Source organism: Suncus etruscus, chromosome 15 (assembly GCF_024139225.1).
Source record: "Suncus etruscus isolate mSunEtr1 chromosome 15, mSunEtr1.pri.cur, whole genome shotgun sequence".
Classification (NCBI taxonomy): domain Eukaryota; kingdom Metazoa; phylum Chordata; class Mammalia; order Eulipotyphla; family Soricidae; genus Suncus; species Suncus etruscus.
Genome location: NC_064862.1, coordinates 3,724,133 through 3,744,850, shown reverse-complemented (window position 1 = coordinate 3,744,850; position 20,718 = coordinate 3,724,133). Strand labels below are relative to the sequence as shown.

Genomic DNA, 20,718 nt, shown 5'->3' with positions numbered 1-20,718 from the left:
AATAAAATGAGAACATTGAGACTTGCTTCTTCAAAATATTTATAGAAATTCTCAGAGAATAAACACAAGCTGTCATTTTAAATGACCAATATTTTAGTCTGAGCTGGTTGACCTATGGCTTGTATATGTAATTTCTTTGGCACTTGTTTCATCCCATAATCAATTCAGTATAACCTTCTTCCCTTCAGAGGAAGGTATGGGCCTGGTCCAACTACCAGCCAAGCTTACTGCAGTTTATTCCTGGAATATCTGCCCTGGAGAATGGTAGAACTGAGAATAGCTGTGAGGTGCATGTCTTTCTCAACTCCACTTGAAGCTAGTCTCCAGTTGTTAATTCCCTTCTGACTTGGCAGACACAATTTCAGGAGTATGGCAAAAATTTCAGGAAGTTGAACAATGAATGGGGGTATATAAAAAGGTTATAGCAAGTCACACTAAAAAGTCTTGGTTGTCCAGGAGAGACAGGGAGGGCAGTGATAGCTGGAGGATGCTGTCAAGTTTTAATTATGTTAGTTTATGCTCTGATACTGTTAGTACATTTACAACCTGAGCAAATCTTCTGAGAAAGGTGAGGGTTTTGAATTTTATGTTCACTTCAAGTTTTCACTGATAAATAAATAATCTCTCAGAGTATTTTAGATTTAACATTTTGATCTTTTACTTATGTATTTTTTTTGTTTGTTTTTAGGTCACACCCAGCAGTGTTCAGGGGTTACTCCTGACTCTATGCTCAGAATTCGCTCCTGGCAGGCACAGGGGACCATATGGGATGCCGGGATTCGAACCATCATCCTTCTGCATGAAAGGCAAATGCCTTACCTCCATGCTAACTCTCCGGCCCTTTTACTTATATATTTTTAAGAACCAAAAATATCTCCTTGGTGATAGAATCTCACAGGTATTTACATATCTTACTACCATACTGGAAGTTTTGGGATATCTGTGGGCAAAATAAGAAGAAAACTCTTGATAGTACCTTCATGACAGTAAACAAAAGACAGCACAAAACTTAATTTGAGGGAGATCTCAGGACTAGAGCTCAGACATGTTATACAAAAGTCCATGGTTCATTGACCAGCACAGGAAGATGGCCCAAACACCACTAGGTCTGGTTGGGGAGTTCCCAAATGGATAAACACAACACAATGCAGATTATGAGATTTCATGTGATTTACGGCATTTGAAAATATTAATATATTCTTCTGCTTTCACTATCTAGTGAAAATATGGTACTTTTAAATAAAAAATACTAACCACCAATTGTTCTTTCTTAGAACACTATTCAATTTCTTTTTTGCAATAAAATAATGTAAACCTTCCTTTCAATACTGAATTTTTTTTCTCAAGATTGCTTGGAACAGACAACTACTGTGAAATGCTTAAGTGCAGAAGAATCCATAGCTAAAATCTGCCAAACTTCCTGATGAGATAACTATTTTTTGTTTTGTTTTGTTTTGTTTTGGGGCCACACCTGGTGACACCCAGGGGTTACTCCTGGCTATGCACTCAGAAATCGCTCCTGGCTTGGGGGACTATATGGAACACTGGGGGATTGAACCACGGTCAGTCCTAGGCTAACACCCACAAGGCAGACTCATTTCCTGCTTGTGCTTTTTGCCTGCTCTGGCACCGAGAGAACTAATTTTAAGAAACATTGCATTTAGTGTTAACTGGTTGCCAAAGAATGTTTGATCTATGAATCCCTTCAGTTCAGTTGATTAATAAGAGATGTCTTGATAAACTTACAAAAGATATTAGCTAGAGAATCTCAATCCTTGATCTGCAATAGAAAGCTTTATCTAGGCTCAGTTTATGCATGGAAAGAAAATCCAGCACAGGACATTCACCACCTGCCCAGTGAGTACTTGGTGGCTTCTGGGCATAGAAGAAACTATGAATATAGTGCACAGGCCACAGGATCTTGTGTGTATGTGTATGCCTGTATGTTTGGCAGCTGATTGGTGGCAGGTGTCATTTAAGTTTTTTTTTTAAGCAGGAAAAGGTTTTTTATAAAAACAGTTTTTGCTGCAGCTATAGTGCTGGATTGTGGCAATCAGACACTAGAGTGGGAAAACTAACAATTGTCAAACTTTAACTTCCCTCTTTCCCTCAGTTTCCCCATTCTTCTGCAAGTCCTGATGGGTTTTATAAGTACAAGTGCCAGAGAAAAGTGCCAGGAGCAGGACTCAGAATCAGAAAGCTCTAAAAATACTCATGCTGGATCACCAGTCGCAGTTCTCGTGGGTCTCAGTTCCCTGAAACTGAGTGCTCTCTTTTGGAGAAATAACCAACCTCTCCTGTGCCGCTAACTGGTCCCAGGCTTTTTATTATACCAAAGGGCAAGAACCAGTTTGTAATGGGTAGTAGTTCCTGCTGTCTATCCCATATTGTAAAGTGAGCATCGCTAGGCCCATTATATGAAGAAGAAGTTAGAGGTATAGGGGCTGTGAAATTCTTATAAACCAGAGGGTCGATTGATATTAGAGCAGAACTCAAATCCAAACATGGTTGACCACAAAGTCAGCATCTTTAATCATCACTGAAGTTCTCCTCTTTGAGAGGAAGGAAAGGAAAATCAAGACAGCAAAGGCCGTGCTGTACAGCAGCAGAAATAAATATGTTCTAGCAGGTTCCCTTTGAGATAATAACTGTCCCAGTAAAGTGCTCTTGATTATCTAAGGACATTCTGACCCAACCTAGCTGGGACTATTTAGCTCTGTTGAAACCTACTCTTCAAGACACATTATCACTGAATTTCTTTTCCTTTTTCTTCTCTGAAGTTCTGCCTCCTAAGCACCAAAAACGTAACTAATCTAGAGAGATGAGCTCTCTGTTCTTTCTATTTGATTGTTTCAACCTATTACAAAAAAAATCTTTGTAATCTTTCTTAAGTTCTATTTTTTATTGTAAGTGCTTACTATCCTGGTTACCTAGCTGATGTTCTAAAATGTATCCTACTTGTTCATTCAGATACAAAATAAGGAGGCATTATATTCAAGATAAGTTTCATTATGTACCTACATTCCAGTCACTTCATAAAAATTTTAAATCGGGTGCAATGCAAAGCATGGTGAATAATTAATAATACTGTATTATATATTTTACATTTCTAAAGTGTTAGATACTAAAGGATATCATCAAATACACAAAATATCTGTAATGATATGTGGTGATAATGTTAACTGAATTACCTTGGGGAACTGTTGCACAATTAAGCATATAATAACAATTTAAGCATGTATTTATGCATATAATAATAAGCATATAATTTAAGCATATATAGCATATCTAATTCAAATACAATGTTATCTGTCTATTACATCTCAAAAATTGTTTCATGGTTACAAATATGTTTGTAGTAGTGTTTTAGTCATAAAAAGTACAATCCCTGGGGCTGGAGAGATAGCAAGGAGGTAAAGGTGTTTGCCTTGCATGCAGAAGGACAGTGGCTCAAATCCCAGCATCCCATATGGTCCCCCGGAGCCTGTCAGGAGTGATTTCTGAGCATAGAGCCAGGAGTAATCCCTGAGCGCGGCCATGTATGACCCCCCCCCAAAAAAAAAGTACAATCCCTTCACCCCTGCAACCTTTGCTCCACCAATAATCCCCATCTACCTCCTCCCTCAAAATATTTTTAAATCTGCATTTTTACTAACTTGGGCATGAACATCTTTCATGTAAATTTATTATAGAAGTGTTGAATGAAGGATCAAAAGCTTATCAGGCTTGCTTTTATACAAGAGCATATTTCTTCTGAAATGATGTTCTGATATAATTTTGCACCAATTCTCCAGAACACTAAAAATATATTTTTCTCTTGGAGGCAATAAAAACACCAATTGCCAAATCCTTTTTTAATTTAATAAAGTGTGTATGGACAAGGAATTTTTGAAAATTCTGTCATAGCTATGAACACAGTGTTTAGATTTTTGCCACCAAATTGCCTTTTGCTGAAAATGTTTTAACAATTATCATCAGTTTCATGAAAACAAAACACCTCCCAAGGTATGTTTTCAGAAATTCCAAAGAACTTAAAGAAGTGTTCTAAATTTGAGTGTACTGATGGTTTCACAACTCTTCAACCCACTTCCAAATTTCCCTCTCTCTAATTTGTTCTGGTAAGTTTTTGTTTGTTTTTACTTAAAGGGGTTTCTCAACTAAGGAATACAGCTCATGTAGCAGAGTCAAAAATGCCCTAACTGAGAGCCAGAAAAGCAGTAACCACATGGACAATGTAGAGTTGACTTACTGACTCTGAAACCCTATAAACATCTAGAAAAATGACTTGTAAACTACCTGAAGAGTTTCTAAAATCTTTATATTCTAGATAGAAAAAGTACTAGTTTGACTTATCTCCATTCTTACCTGTATTAGTAAAGAAAAGAAAACCGAAACTGAACTTGCAGAGTTTTGAAGATGGCTATTTCTGATCATTTGTACATAACATATCTTATGAAAATTACATTGGTAAAAACTGTGCCACAAATATTCTTTCAGAAATAAGCTATAGAGTATCTATACAACATAATGCATAATTACTATGTGGAGAAGTCAAACTCATTCTGGGAATGTTTTGCATTTCAAAAATTAGTGATTTTTTTGTATTGTGCTTTTACTCCCTTTCATGTATTCTTCACTATTCTCCTTTTGTTTAACCCTTTTATTATGGCCAGGCTTTTATAGAATCTACCCACTTATCAAATCAATGACAAATTGGTCAAACAATTCATTCTTTTACTAATGCAACAACTATGCAAGAACCACTATTCCTTGTGAATATTGCTAAATAGCATATCCATTAAGAACAGGATGGTGATGCCCTCATGATGCTGATGCCATGTAGTGACAAATTTTAAGATTTCATCTTATTTTATGACTTCATATTATTGTATGTGTGTCTAAGTACTACAACTTATTTTTCTATTCATCTGTCATTGGTTACCTGGGTTGTTCTGAGTATGTCCTCAACAGATTTGTTGCAGAATGTTTATTTTAAGCCACAGCTGGCAGTGTTCAGGGTTTACTTTCTGGCTCTGAGCTCAGAGATTTTCTAGGTAGGCTTTGGAAAAACAATATAGGGTGTGGCAGGATAGAACCAAGGTTGGCTGCAGGCAAGGTAAACACCATACTCTCTGTACTATCACTCTGACAACATTTCAATCTCAGAGTGTTTGTATAGCTTTTTCTAATCTGAGAGAGAACCTTGCACACTAGAGAATTCGGGCTTAGAGTTTTGTTTCATACAATGCACTGTATATCATTCCATTATCTTTTTTGCTTGTATAGTTTCATTAGAAAAAAATATGCTATGAAGCTGATGCTTTCTCTATGTATGGAGGTTTTGTTTTTTTTAGCTTTAAGGAGTTTGTCTCTGCCTTTGATTATCATCATTTCGATTATAAAATATCTTGATGTTATTCTGATGTTTTTTTTGTTTGTTTTGATTTTTGGTTTTTGGGTTACACCCGGCAGTGCTCAAGGGTTACTCCTGGCTCTACGCTCAGAAATCGCTGCTGGCTGTCTTGGGGGACCATATGGGATGCCGGGATTTGAACCACTGTCCTTCTACATGCAAGGCAAATGCCTTACCTCCATCCTATCTTTCCAGCCCCATTATTCTGTTTTGATTTACTTTGGTTTACTCTCTTTGGGATGAGGGCCTTACACCCTCGTGATTGTGCCTTGGTCTCATGTTTTAATTATGGACAGTCCTGGGATTAGCCTAAAGTTTATAGTAAGGCCCTCTCACTGCCAGAAGGATTTACAGTGTGTACCATGGGTGTACTAAGTTGTCTCAAATGTGTTATCCCAGGCTGTGACTGGGATAAGAAGACACAATCGTTCAAGGTGTCAGAGTGATGACTGATAACACCTGGTTAAGATAAAAGAACTACAGGAGTGGCTGGAGGTAGCCCTACAGCTGTAGTTCTAAAGGGATCTAGAAGCTGGAAGTGCACTGGCTGATGAATGGGGATTCACGATGAACTGAAAAATATTTGAAAAACACTATGTGAGTTATAGTCAATTATAATTATATATCCCAATTATACTCATGCCATAAAAAGAACTGTCCATGGATAAATATTTTTAAGTATAATTCCTTGAAATATTAGGTTTCAAAGTGTTTTCATGTATTTACACCTAGGATTTTGAAAAATCATTTTAATACAGCTCTTAATTTAAAAGAGTAGATATCTAATCAATAGTCAATTTAGGCAAGAGCTTTTATTGGCTAACACAACCCAAGGACATATATGAACTAATTAAATCCAAAAACAGGAGGCAATGCAGAAAATTAAAGGAAAGCAGGAATTTGAATAATGACAAACCTCTTTTTATAATTTGTCTAGGTCTTTTTAGACATCAATCTTTTTCACTTTAAAAGTTTTGCTTCCATTGTAGAAATTATAGCTACCCATAAAGTCCAAAATTTATTGTTGTGCAATGGGAGACAACTTTCCTCATCATATACTTGGTTCCAAGTTCAAAATAACAAATAACAACTTAAATGTCTAAAGAAGGGGCAGGATACTGTGCCTTCTCACTCTATTAGATACCACATAGTGGCCATAGAAGAATGAATGGTCAGCAATTTGGAGAAAAGGGTATAGAAATATTTAGAAAAAATGAAGAAAAGGCAAGTATAAGGTTGAGTTTTCTTCTTATATGCTCAATAAATTTAATGTTATTTTGAAAAAAAATTATTTCTCCACTTTGGCTCTATGGGCAAAGCAGTAGGCACATTGACAATATTTATATATTGGTAAAAGGTGAACAAATTATTCCAGAAAATGTTGGGAAAATTGTTACCATTCAACTCTCAAAAACAGTTTTGCAAAAAGCAATTCAATTATGAATGTATATATATATATATATATATAATTAGATGGGGTGGGAATAATATATAGAAGTACATCTCAAGAAATTATACTTATACCCAATGCATTTATTTTGTTTTAAATTTAGTCAAACATGATTAGTCAGAGAAAAATATATGACTGTTAAATATACTGTACACATGATTTTTATGCAATACAAATATACTAGGTATTTTTTTCTTTTTTCTTGAGGTCTTCTGGTGGAGACCAGGAGGCCTGCTGGACAAATTCTAAAAGAGCTGTAACACTTATACTAGGTATTTTATAAAATTGTCTTTACATTAGACATTTGGCTTTTAAAATGAACACTTTCTTCAGTTATAGTTATTATTTGTCTCAGAAACATTGGTCATTCTGTTTTTTAAGGGGTTGAGGTTATATCTGGTGGTACTCAGGGGTTACTACCAGTTCAAGGCTTAGGAACTCCCAATAGTGCCAGATGGGCCATCTATGTGACTCTAACGACTAAACCTAGGATTTTTTTTTCATTTTTATTGAGACAAATGTGAATTACAAGTCTTTCACAGTTATATTTAAGGTACATAGTGATAGTGAATTAGAACAATTTCCACTCCCAGTGTTGACCTCCCTCCCCACTGTTTCTAGCATGCATCCCATATCTCCACCCTTAGCCCCCTGCTAGTGTAACAGGTCTCTTTTGTGTATAGCTTGTTGTAGTTTGGGTCTTTTGATTCTATTGTTGTTGACTTTGTGTTGTGTATTTAGGTCTGATCATTTTTTTTCACTTAATGCTCATGAGACTTTTTCCCTGGTACCATACACCTATTTTTTTTCACAACTTGTAGGAAGCCATAGAAATATGAGGTCGAACAAAATGATTTATGTTCTACAATTTAGTAAAAAAAAGAAAGAAAGAAAGAAAGAAAGAAAGAAAGAAAGAAAGAAAGAAAGAAAGAAAGAAAGAAAGAAAGAAATTTGGCTGTCTAGAATCTATAAATATAAATTTAAAAGAAGAGAAAAGGAAAAGAAAGGAAAAGGGGAGGGAGAAGGGGGTGATGTGGGCAGAGTAAGTATTGGGGAAATTAGAGAGAAAATTCTCTTGACCTCAGAGATACAGGTTGTCTCCACACTTGAAGCATACTGTCATGAGACTGACTACATGCTCCTGACATGTTCATTGTCAAACTTCAAGGTCTTTATTTATGGTGCCAGGAAATGTTCTGCTCAGTCACAGCTGTCAAAGTCAGTATAATAACGTCAGTCTCTATAATTAGAGATCTTGGTTTTTATCACAGATCCTCGGTCAATGTCTAGGATACTGTCTTTTTTGTGGTCCCAGGAGAAGTTCTGCTCAGTGACAGTTGTTGCAGTTGGTCTTCTGTAATTAGTGATCTCGGTTTTTGTACAGATCCTAGGATGGAGTGTCTTCTGATTTCATCTTACCGGTAGGCAATGAGATAGGGCAACTTGTCCTTAGATCAAATAGTTGCTGTTTCCTCATCCTCTGTATGTCCTATGAACTTACCCAGGAGCAAGTTGGTGCCAGAGTGGTATTAGGGACCTTCCCTGGGCGGGGGTGGGGGTTTGATTCCTGGTGCTTCTGCAGGGAACTGTCAGTTCCAAGGTTGGAACCTGGGGTTCGCTTTGGAAGGTTGATGTCCGATCACATGAGGTCTGAGTGAAGTCCCCATGACAAATATTCAATGTGGAAGGCGCTCCTGTATTATAAAATTTATGGGTTCTTATCTCTATTAGATAAGAACTTGTATCTATACGTAAGGTTTTCCCATTTTAGTGTGCCTAAGCAAAAAGGAAAGATGTCATATTATATTATTGGTGCATTTGGGGGCAAAAATGACAAGCTATACAATCTCAAGACTTTTCTACTAGAATTCCTTACTAAGCAGTACCAAAACAAGAAAAATAAAAAAAGGGGGAGGTGAAGGAGGCTACCTCTACATTTGTAAATAAACACAATAAGAGTTATAACTATGAAGAAATAAATATACAAAAATACATATATCCTTATTAAGTCTTTTGAGATAGGCTTGTAGGTGTTAAGATGCAGGGCACTTTTTCCTCTCACACCATGGTCTTATTGAGTCTGAGAAATGGTAGTAAGGGATCAGGTAGTGTCCTTGAGCAGGGGGTCCCTCTGGAGCTGGATCCAGTAGCATGCAACAGTCTACATTGGGAGGGGGAGGAAAAAGGGGCCACATAGAATTAATCGGCAGGGGGATGGACTTGGTTTATAAAGAGTTAAGAAGTGAGGGTAAAGAGGATTAAATAGAGAGATAATGGATCAGGATTGAGGGGGTGAGAGGATAGAAGGAGTCTTGAATGAGAGAGGGGATAATACTTACTGGGCTATATACAAGATAGGCATGAAAGATTTACAACACAGGTTAGGCAAAGAGGAGTCCACTGCATACTCACTCATGCCCACTTATAGACAAACGTTAGAGATCTATTCACAGGCTGTAGTAAGAGACCTGACTCTTATGGGATGGTTCAGATGCTTGAAAAAAAAAATAACTTTTATAAATAAAATAAAGGTCTGTTTAAAAAAAGTAAAAAAGAATAAGTATTTTGAGAAATTCTTGTGGAGGGTGAAATCCAAGGCACTTTTTCATTACACACCATGGTCTTGTTGAGATCAGGTAGTGTCCTTGAGCTGGGAGTCCTTCTGAAACTGAATCCAGAACCATGCAACAGTCCACATTGGGGGTGGTGAGAAGGGCCACATAGCATGAGTCAGCAGGTGTGTTGGTTGAAGTTTCTTGCTGGAGCACAAAATGTGGGACTGCAAGGGTGTCTTTTCATTTTGGATGTTGGGTGGTGGTTTGTTGGGGGCAGGAGGTCTGTTTCAGTGCCTAATGAGTTAAAATCTGAGGGTAAAAGGGTTAAATAAGGATTGGGGATAAGAAGATAGAAGAATTTCTGAAGGAGGAGGAGGGAAAATATATAGGAGGGGCTATATACACTATAGACATGGACTGTTACAGTTTAGGTTTGGCAGTCAGAGAGAAGACCACTGTATACAATCTCATGCCCACATATAGACAGACTTTGGAGATCTATTCAGTTGTTGTTGGAGGCCTGGCCCTTATAGGTTGGGTCTGAGCTAAGATATAGATTAGAAGAGAAAGATAAGAAAAACAAGAGAGAAGATAGAAGAGAAAAGAAAGGTACGGAAATACAGTACAAATAAATTATATAAAAAGAAAATAGGTGGGCCAGAGAGATAGCATGGAGTAAGGTGTTTGCCTTGCATGCAGAAGGATGGTGGTTCAAATCCTGGCATCCCATATGGTCCCCTGAGCCTGCCAGGAGTGAGTTCTCAGCATAGAGCCAGGATTAATGCCTGAGCAATGCCAGGTGTGAAGAAAGAAAGAAAGAAAGAAAGAAAGAAAGAAAGAAAGAAAGAAAGAAAGAAAGAAAGAAAGAAAGAAAGAAAGAAAGAAAGAAAGAAAGAAAGAAAGAAAGAAAGAAAGAAAGAAAGAAAGAAAGAAAGAAAGAAAGAAAGAAAGAAAGAAAGAAAGAAAGAAGGAAAGAAAGAAAGAAAGAAAGAAAGAAAGAAAGAAAGAAAGAAAGAAAGAAAGAAGGAAAGAAAGAAAGAAAGAAAGAAAGAAAGAAAGAAAGAAAGAAAGAAAGAAAGAAAGAAGAAAGGAAGTAAAGAAAGAAAGAAAGAAGGGAGGGAGGGAGGGAGGGAGGAAGGAAGAAGAAAAGGAAAGAATGAAAAAGAAAGAAAGAAAGAAAGAAAGCAAAAGAAAGAAAAAGAAAGAAAGAGAGAAAGAAAGAAGAAAGTTGAGTGCTTTGCATATCCTAGATATCAAAACATTATCTGATGTATAGTGTGAAAATTTTTTTCCATTATGTTAGCTGTCTTCTAGTTTTAGCTGTCTTCTAGTTTTAGCCAGTGTTTCCATTGACATACAGAAACATTTTTTTATTTAAACAACTTTATTACATACATGATTGTGTTTGGGTTTCAGTCATGTAAAGAACACCACCCATCACCAGTGCAACATTCCCATCACCAATGTCCCAAGTCTCTCTCCTCCCCACCCAACCCCTGCCTGTACTCTAGACAGGCTTTCTATTTCCCTCGTACATTCTCATTATTAGGATAGTTCAAAACGTAGTTATTTCTCTAAATAAACTCATCCCTGTTTGTGTTTCATGAGGTGAGCTGTAACTTCCAGCTCGCTTCTCTTTTGTGTCTGAAAGTTATTATTGCAAGAACATCCTTCATTTTTCTTAAAACCCATCGATGAGTGAGACCATTCTGCATCTCTCTCTCTCTCTATCTCTCTGACTTATTTCACTCAGCATAATAGATTCCATGTACATCCATGTATAGGAAAATTTCATTACTTCATCGCTCCTGACAGCTGCATAATATTCCATTGTGTATACAAGTGGTATTGGCACAACTGGCTAGCCACTTGCAAAAAATTGAACTTAGACCCCAGCTAACATCATGTACGAAGGTTAAATCCAAATGGATGAAAGACCTTGATATCAGACCCGAAACTATAAAATATATAGAACAACACGTAGGTAAAACACTCTAGGACATTGAGACTAAAGGATCTTCAAAGAGGAAACTGCACTCTCCAAGCAAGTGAAAGCAGAGATTAACAGATGGGAATATATTAAGCTGAGAAGCTTCTGCACCTCAAAAGAAATAGCGCCCAGGATACAAGAGCCCCCCACTGAGTGGGAGAAACTATTCACCCAATACCCATCAGACAAGGGGCTAATCTCCAGAAAATTTTTAGTTTGAAGTAGTCCCATTTATTTAGGTTTGATGCTATAGCTCTTGCCATTGGCATTCTATCATCAAAGACTTTTTTGTGTTATAAGTCTTGAAGTGTTCTGCCTATATTTTCCTCAATGAACTTTATAGCATTGGGTATGATTTCAAGTATTTAATTTGTTTTGAGTTGACTTTTGTGTAAGGTATGAGGAATGGATTAATCTTTAATTTCTTACAGGTGTTTATACAGTTGTTCCAACACCATGTCTTTGTTCCATTTCAAGTTCTTGGCTCGTTTGTCAAATTTTAGTTGACTATATATTTGGGGGGGGTGTCACTGAATGTTCTATCAGTCTTATTAATCTCAGACTTTGTCTTTGTTACAGTATCATGTTGTTTTGATCACTATGGCTTTATAATTAAATTTCAGATTAGGTAAAGAAATGCAGCTCTATTTCTTCTTTTACAATATGAATTTGGCTAACCGAGGTATTTTGTGGTTCCACATAAACTTTATAATTGATTTTATATATTATGATATATTTTTAAGGATGTAAAAATAATGTCTGAATTTGGATAGGGATTGCATTGAATCTATATATTAGTTTAGGTAAGTTGATCATTTTGATGATGTTGATTCTTCCTACCCATGACCATGTGATGTTATTCCAATTCGTTATTCTCTTCAATTTCTTTCTGAAGCTTTTTGATGTTTTCATGGTTATGTCTTTGGCCTCACTTGTTAGGTACTTTCTATTTTTACATACTTTTTTTTTAAAAGGGAAGGACTTCTTTATCTCTTACTCCTCTGCTTTATTTGTATCAATGAATGATACTGTCTTTTTTTGTATGGACTTTGTAGCTGTCCACTTTGCTGTATTGGTTTATTGTTTCTAGAAGCTTTTCTGTGGAAGTTTAGGGTTTTCTATGTATATCATCATATCATCTGCAAAAGAAATAGTTTGATGTTTTCTTTCCCTATTTGAATTTTTCTATTCCTTTTTTGTCTGATTGCTATTATTAGGACTATTAAAACTATGTTGAATAAGAGTGGAGACAGTGGCAGCCTTGCCTAGTGCCTGATCTTAGTGGAAATGCTTTCAGTTTTTTGCCTTTAAAGATAATTTTGGTTTTGGGCTTCTTATACATAGCTGTAACTATCTTGAGGAAGGTTCTTTCCAACCCTATTTTGCTGAGTGTTTTCGTGTTTTCATAATGAATGGGTGTTGGATTTTGTCAAAAGTCTTCTCTGTGTCGATTGATATGATGTGGTTTTTGCCTTTCTTTTGTTGATGTGGCTTAAAATGTTGATTGATTTGCATATGTTGAACCCTCCTTGCATACCTGAGATGAATAAAACCCACTAGGTCATGGTGTATAATCTATTTGATTTGTTGTTGGATTCGGTTTGCTAAGATTTTGTTAAGAATTTTTGCAACCATGTTCATTAGTGAGATTGGTAGTTGTCTTAGTGGCATATTTGTCAGTTTTGGGAATGAGTATGATATTAGCCTCATAATAGGAATTCAGGGAGGATTCCTGTCTTTTAATGTTTTGGAAGAGCTTGAGGATTATGGTAGTAATTCTCTGAATGTTTGATGGAATTCACCTGTAAAATCATCTGGTCCTGAACTTTTATTCTTTGGGAGTTTCTTAATTACTACTTTCATTTTCTTAGTTGTGATTGCCTGTTTAGGCTTTCTACTTCCTCCTCATTAAGTCTCTGGAAATGATATTTTTCCAGGAATCTGCCCATTTTTCTGGGTTCTCTAACTGAGAACAGTTAACTGAATACACTTGTTCATAATAAGCCCTATGATGTCTTGGATTTCTTGACGTTCTGTTATAATTTCTCCCTTTCATTAATAATCTGATTTATTTGGGTGTTTTCTCTCTTTATCTTTCTTTCTCTCTCTCTCTCTCTCATTTTCTCTCTCTTTCTGTTAGTCTTGCCAACAATTTGTCTACCTTGTTTATTCTAAAAAGAAAAAAAATAGCTCCTGGTCTCATTGATTCTTTACATTGTTTTCTTTGTCTTATGTTGCTTACTTCTGCTAGGGTTTTTATTATCTCTTGTTTCCTACATGTGTTTGGGTTCCTTTGCTACTTTTCCCAGATTCTTAAGGTGTCTCTTTAAGCTACTGATTTTGTCATTTTCTTCTTTCCTAACATAGGCCTATATTGCTGAGTTTCATTGAGTAAAAGCAATTACTGCTTTTGCGGTGTCCCATAGATATTGGCGATTTGTTTCTTCATTGTCATTTGTCTCAAGGAATCTCTTGATTTTTTTCCTTGATATTTTTCTCTTTAACCAGCTTTTGTTGAGAAACATAATGTTTAGTCTCCAAGTGTTAGATTTTCTTCACATTCTTATTTTTTACAATCAAACTTGATCTCTGTTGCATTATGGTCTGATAGGGTGCTTATATTTGTGATTTTATGTAAATTAGTTTTGTGTCTTAAGGTGTGGTCTTTCCTAGAAAAGGTTCCATGTACGTGCATTGGTGATGGGAAGGTTGCACGGGTAAAGGGGGATGTTCTTGTTATGACTGAAACCCAACTACAATTATGTTTGTAATCACAGTGTTTAACTAAAGAAATTATTTAATTAAAAAAAAAAGAATGTGTAATCCATTTTCTGAGGATGGAGGGCCCTGTATAAGTCTATTAGTCCTAGTTCTTTTAGTTTCTCATTTGGTCTCTTTTGTCAGTGTTTTGCCTAGGGGTTTTCTCTTGGAGAAATGGTGTGTTGAAATTTGACACTACTATCACATTTCCATCCATATGTTTCTGCAGGTTTTTATTTGGTACATAAATGTTGATAAGAATTAGTACTTTGTGATCTTATATTCCCCTGATCAATAAGTAGTGTCCATCTTTGTTTCTGAGTACTTTGAGGTTGAATGCAATATGATATGAGTATGGCTGTCCAGCATTTTTTGTTTTCCATCCTTTTTCCTTTCAGCCTGTGTTTATCTTGAGCATTTATTGGGGGGAGGGGCCACACCCTTTGACACTCAGGGGTAACTCCTGGCTACATGCTCAGAAATCACTCCTGGCTTGGGGAACCCTATGGGACACCAGGGCACCAAACCGCAGTCTGTCCTAGGATAACGCATTCAAGGCAGACACCTTAATTTGCGCTGCCGCTCCGGCCCCTATCCTGAGCTTTTAAGTGTTTCATGCAGGCAGAAGATACCTGGATTTTGTTTCCCGATCTAACACTCTTCCCTGTGTGTTTTAATGGGAGAGTTTAATACATTGATATTTAAGGAAATTATTGACAGGAAGGGTTGTTGTGTAATTATATTGTATAGGGTTATTGTTGTTACGATCAGGGATTTAATTTGTGAAATTGATCTCTGAGAAGTTCATTTAGAGTCAGTTTGGTTAGTGTAAATATTGTGAGTTCTTTTTTTAAAAATATCTTTTACTTAAACACCTTGATTACATACATGATTGTGTTTGGGTTTCAGTCATGTAAAGAACACCTCCCATCACCAGGGCAACATTCCCATCACCAATGTCCCAAATCTCCCTCCTCCCCACACAACCCCCGCCTGTACTCTAGACAGGCTTTCTATTTCTTCCATACATTCTCATTGTTAGGGTAGTTCACAATGTAGTTATTTATCTATCTAAATTCATCACTCTTTATGGTGAGCTTCATGAGGTGAGCTGTAACTTCTAGCCCTCCTCTCTTTTGTGTCTGAAAATTATTATTGCAAGAATGTCTTTCATTTTTCTTAAAACCCATAGATGAGTGAGACCATTCTGCATCTTTCTCTCTCTCTCTCTGACTTATTTCACTCTGCATAATAGATTTCATGTACATCCATGTATAGGAAAATTTCATGACTTCATCTCTCCTGACAGCTGTATAATATTCCATTGTGTATATGTACCACAGTTTCTTTAGCCATTCATCTGTTGAAGGGCATCTTGGTTGTTTCCAGAGTATTGCTATGGTAAATAGTGCTGCATTGAATATATGTGTAAGGAAGGGATTTTTGTATTGTATTTTTGTGTTCCTAGGGTATATTTCTAGGAGTGGTATAGCTGGATCATATGGGAGCTCAATTTCCAGTTTCTAATCCCATAAAAAAATGTGAAGAAGAAATGGACAGACACTTTGACAAAGAAGAAATACAAATGGCCAAAAGACACATGAAAAATTGCTCCACATCACTAATCATCAGGGAGATGCAAATCAAAAGAACTATGAGGTACCACCTCACACCCCAGAGATTGGCACACATCACAAAGAATGAGAACAAGCAGTGTTGGTGGAGATGTGGAGAGAAAGGAACTCTTATCCACTGCAGGTAGGAATGCCGTCTAGTTCAACCTTTATGGAAAGCGATATGGAGATTCCTCCAAAAACTGTCAGTTCCTTTTTGTAGAATGTTTTTAACCCTCCCTCCCTTGTAAATGCGAGTTTTGCCTGAATTGTTTCAAATGGAAGACCTGGTTTGATTCTTATGTTCTTTCTTTTGTACTTGAGATTTTTTTCTCCTTTAATCCTTTGATTAAATCCTCTCTCTCTTTTTTTCTCTGTCTCTCTCTCCCTCCCACCCTCCTCTCTCTCCATTTCGTTTACTATATGTCTTAGGTTTGATCTGTTAGGGTCTATTTTGTTTGGCACTCTTTTTGCATCTTATTTTGTATAGCCTTCTCTTTCCAAAAAATGGGGAATTTCTCTATCATTATTTTCCTCATTACTTGTTCTTCCCCTTTTCCCTTTTCATCCCCTTCTGGTATTCCTATTAGTTGTAGATAATTTATTTAGTCTTTTTCCATTAAGCACCTTACATTTTCTTCTAATGTTTTGTCTTTCATTTCTTTATTGACTTCTTTGTTATTGTTAGCTTGTATTTTGTTTTCAAGTTTATCCATGCAATTCTTTTTTTTTTAATCCATGCAATTCTTATGTGTGTAATTCTGCTATTATGGCTTGCTAGCATGTCTTTTAGTTCTCTTATTTTCATTTGTATGGATTCTCTCATCTTCTGATATAGTTCTTCTTTAAGTTTCTTGAATTATTCTTCTATGTATTTCTTAATTTCTTTGGTTAGTGGTTCTTGAATTTCATTGCTAAGACATTAAATGCTGCTTGTGCATTTTGGAGACTTGGAAATTTGATAGGTTTTCTCTCCATATCCCCAGCTGCTGGTGTCTTCTTTAGTTTTCCCCATTGTCCTTTGCATTGGCTTGGTTGCAATGCTAGAGTTTCAGGTTTTTTTTTTTAAAGTGGTTTGTTTGTGTGAGATGTGGTTTGAGATATATCTGTTTTGAGGTTTATTTATTCTAGCTGAGCAAGGTTGCCCAAGTATAAAAAAAAGTGTTGTACACTAGTTTTATGGGTTGTTCTTCTGGTATTTGGCTATAAATTTTCTGTGTGGGCTTGGGTTTTTGTGATGGTGGCTGTGTGTTCCAGAGGCAGAAGAGTGGGGGAGGGGCTGTTTTGCTCATACCAAATTTACTGGTTCGCTGGGGTCCTGTCCACCACCCACCAAGTTAGGGTCCGTGAACACAGAGTTAGGGTGGGATTGGGGCTGTTCTGACTGGCTTTTCTGTCCTGAGAGGGCTTTGGGCTTTGTGATGGCAGATGGCTAACCTGGCTTTCTCATATACAGCAAGTGTTCCATCTGGTTAAGTCATATTACATTTCACAGTAGACATTTTTGATAGACATATAGCTGTTTTTGAAAGCTCCTTTGTGTGACACAAAATATTATATTAAAGTTGTGAAAATAGCTATTATCAAAAGGTAAGAAGCAATTAATTTTATATGAATGTGGGTAAAAAAATAAATATCCTACTTTGTTAGTAGTAAATTACTCTAATTTGCTTGTAAATTTTTCCAGCTCCCTTGAAATTAGCTTGGTTATGTCTCAGAAAAATAAGAATGAAAATATATAAACAGGTTATTCCACTTAGAATGAATCTTTTCTTGCAAGAGTTATAAACCAAGTCAAGACAATACATGAGTACACTGGCTACATAGCAGAAATCTGGCAATCCTCAGGAAAAAAGAGTTTACTATACTTCTGTCTTACCAAGCCATCGTCTCTTGCATTCATCACCCAGGGTCATCTGTAGTCTATGGCCCTGAGCCTCAACACCCTTGTATGATTCTCTTGGGGGGGCACCAATCTGACAAAACTTCAGGTACACCTGTATTTGAGTTGATATCACTAAGGCTTTTTGGAGTAAGTGTGGGCACCCCATTCCTAGCATCCTCTTCAAGAGTCATGGCAGCTGAGAACACAGTGAAAAATATCAAAAGTATCAGCTTTAAATTCTTGACAACTTCATTTGTTTGATGTTGTCATCCCTATAGAAACACACAAGATTTAAAAAGAATGAACAGCTAACAACAAGACTTACTAAATCTTCTGCTATTTTTATTAATGGACTTCACTGGAGATACAATATTTTTCACAAATATGTTTGCTATGGTACTTCTTTATTTGTTAGTGTACTTGCTTCTTTTCTTACTTTTTAATTTTTTCTTTTAATTCTTTATAAATAACTTTGCTTTTAGTTTTCTTTTTTTCTTTTTTCTTTTTTTATGGTAGGCTTCACAGCTGGGCAGTGCTCAGGAGTTACTCCTGGCTCTGCGCTCAGAAGTTGCTCCTGGCAAGATATCCTAAATGGAGCAAGGAAAGCCTCTTCAACAAGTGTTTTGGGCAACAACTGGATAGCCTCTTGCAAAAAACCAACTCAGGTCCCCAGCTAACACCAAGTTTGATGATAAAATTCCAAATGGATTAAAAACCTTGATATCAGACCTTAAACCACAAGGTCCTATAGAACAACAAGTAGGTAAAATGCTCCATGACATTTAGACTAAAGGCATCTTTAAGGAGGAAACAGCACTTTCCAAACAAGTGGAAGCAGAGATAAATAGAATGGAATATATTAAGTTGAGAAGCTTCTGCACCTCAAAACGATATAGTGCCCAGGATACAAGAGCCCCTCACTGAGTGGGAGAAACTATTCACTCAATACCCATCAGATAAGGGGCTAATCTCCAAACTATACAAGGCACTGACAGAACTTTACAAGAAAAAAACATCTAATCCCATCAAAAAAAATGGGGAGAAGAAATGAACAGACACTTTTTCAAAGAAGGAATACAAGAAGGCCAAAAGACACGATGAAAAAAATGCTCCACATCACTAGTCATCAGGGAGATGCAAATCAAAACAACTATAAAGTACCATCTCACACTACACAGATTGGCGCAGATCACAAAGAATGAGAACAAGCATAGCTGGCAGGGATATGGAGAGAAAGGAACTGTTATTCACTGCTGGTGGGATTCCTGTCTAGTTCTACCTTTATGAAAAGTAATATAAAGATTCCTCCAAAACCTGGAAATTGAGCTCCCATATGAGCCAGCTATACCACTCCTTGGGATATACCCTAGGAACACAAATATACAATACAAAAACTCCTTCCTTACACCTATATTCATTGCAGCAACTATTTACAATAGCCAGACTCTGGAAACAACCAAGATGCCTTTTCAACAGATGAATGGAATGCCTAAAGAAACCATGTACATATACACAGTTGAAATATTATGCAGCCATCAGGAGAGATGAAGGTCATGAAATTTTCCCTATACGTGAATGTACATGGAATCTATTATGCTGAGTTAAATAAGTCAGAGGGAGAGGGGATAGAACCAGAATAGTCTCCCTCATCTATAGGTTTTCAGAAAAATAAAAGACATATTTGCAATAAATTCTCAGAGACTAAAGAGAGGAGGTTTGAAGGTCCAGCTCACTTCATGAAGCTAACCACAAAGAGTGGGTGAATGCAGTTCAAAGATATAACTACACTGAGAAACTATCATAACAATGTGATTGAATGAGGGAAGTGGAAAGCCTGGTCTAAGAGAACAGGTGGTGGTAGGGGTGGGGAGGAGAGAGATTTGGGGACATTGGTGATGGGAATGTTGTACTGGTGAAGGGGGGGTGTTCTTTATATGTCTGAAACCCAACTATAATCATATTTGTAATCAAAGTGTTTAAATAAAGGCTATAAAAAAAGAAGTAGCTTCTGGTAGGATCAGGGGACTATATGGGATGCTGGATTCGAACCAGGGTCTGTCCTGAGTTGGTTGGGTGCAAGACAAAATGCCTTACTGCTTTGCTGTTGCTCTGGTTCCTGCTTTCAGTTTCTGAAGCAAATGTATGTATGGTTGACTATATTAACTATGTGATGCATTTTTAAATAAAGTAAAAAAAAAGTTATGTGCAGCCTTATGCCCACTGTAGGATTATCTCAAAGCACAAGCTCATGAAAACAAATATATGCATATTACTTATATAAAGTAGGAAATATCAATGATGAACTTTATCATTTTATGTTCTATTTTTGGGCCACAATACCAGAGTACTAATGGTTAGTCTTGTCTGCTCAGAAATTACTCCTGGCAGGCTCGGAGTAATATATGTGATATTGATGATTAAACCTGAGTCATGCTGCATGAAAGGCAAATGCCCTAGAATGCAAATGTTATTGCTCAAGCTCCTAAAATATTTTTAAAGGAACAAATGTTGTCATTTGGAGGAACATGTATAAATATTCTGGAATTATGTTAGGAAAATTAATTAACTGAAAAAAGTCCATTATTTCACTCATATGTCAATGATACAGAATTATAAAAAAGATAAGCAAATAAAGTCCTTGGATTTTGAATACAAAATCCTGACTTTCAGAGTGGATGGGGGAATAGGGAAAAATGAAAAGATAAAAAATGGATAAAAGAAATGAACAGACATTTCCTCAAAAAAGAAATATAGATGTCCAAAAAGCACATAAAAAATGCTCCACATTACTAGTGATCAGGGAGATGCAAATCAAAGCGACTGGTGCACATCATAAAAAACAACCAGTGTGTGCTCGCTTCGGCAGCACATATACTAAAATAGGAATAATACAGAGAAGATTAGCATGGCCCCTGCACAAGATTGACACGCAAATTCGTGAAGTGTTCCATAAAAAAAAGTTCTGGCATGAATACTGGGAGAAAGAAATTCTTGTCCGGTGCTGGTGGAAATGCAATCTAGTCCATCCTATTTGGAAAACAATATAGATGTT

The 20,718-nt window shown here is 36.6% G+C and overlaps 1 protein-coding gene, 2 non-coding genes and 1 pseudogene across 3 annotated transcripts in view; 2 read left to right on the top strand and 2 right to left on the bottom strand.

Annotated features, from left to right (window-relative positions):
- The window catches only part of BCLAF1 (BCL2 associated transcription factor 1), a 1,193,665-nt gene that overhangs the window by 608,150 nt on the left and 564,797 nt on the right, over positions 1–20,718 (top strand). The gene's annotated exons all lie outside the window — the stretch shown is intronic.
- The window catches only part of LOC126031298 (cytochrome P450 4A11-like), a 450,346-nt pseudogene that overhangs the window by 333,094 nt on the left and 96,534 nt on the right, over positions 1–20,718 (bottom strand).
- Positions 7,067–7,128, bottom strand: LOC126031867 (U7 small nuclear RNA). The gene has a single exon (XR_007503680.1). It is a non-coding gene; the product is annotated as a U7 small nuclear RNA (small nuclear RNA).
- On the top strand, positions 20,517–20,623 carry LOC126031728 (U6 spliceosomal RNA). Its single transcript, XR_007503559.1, has one exon. It is a non-coding gene; the product is annotated as a U6 spliceosomal RNA (small nuclear RNA).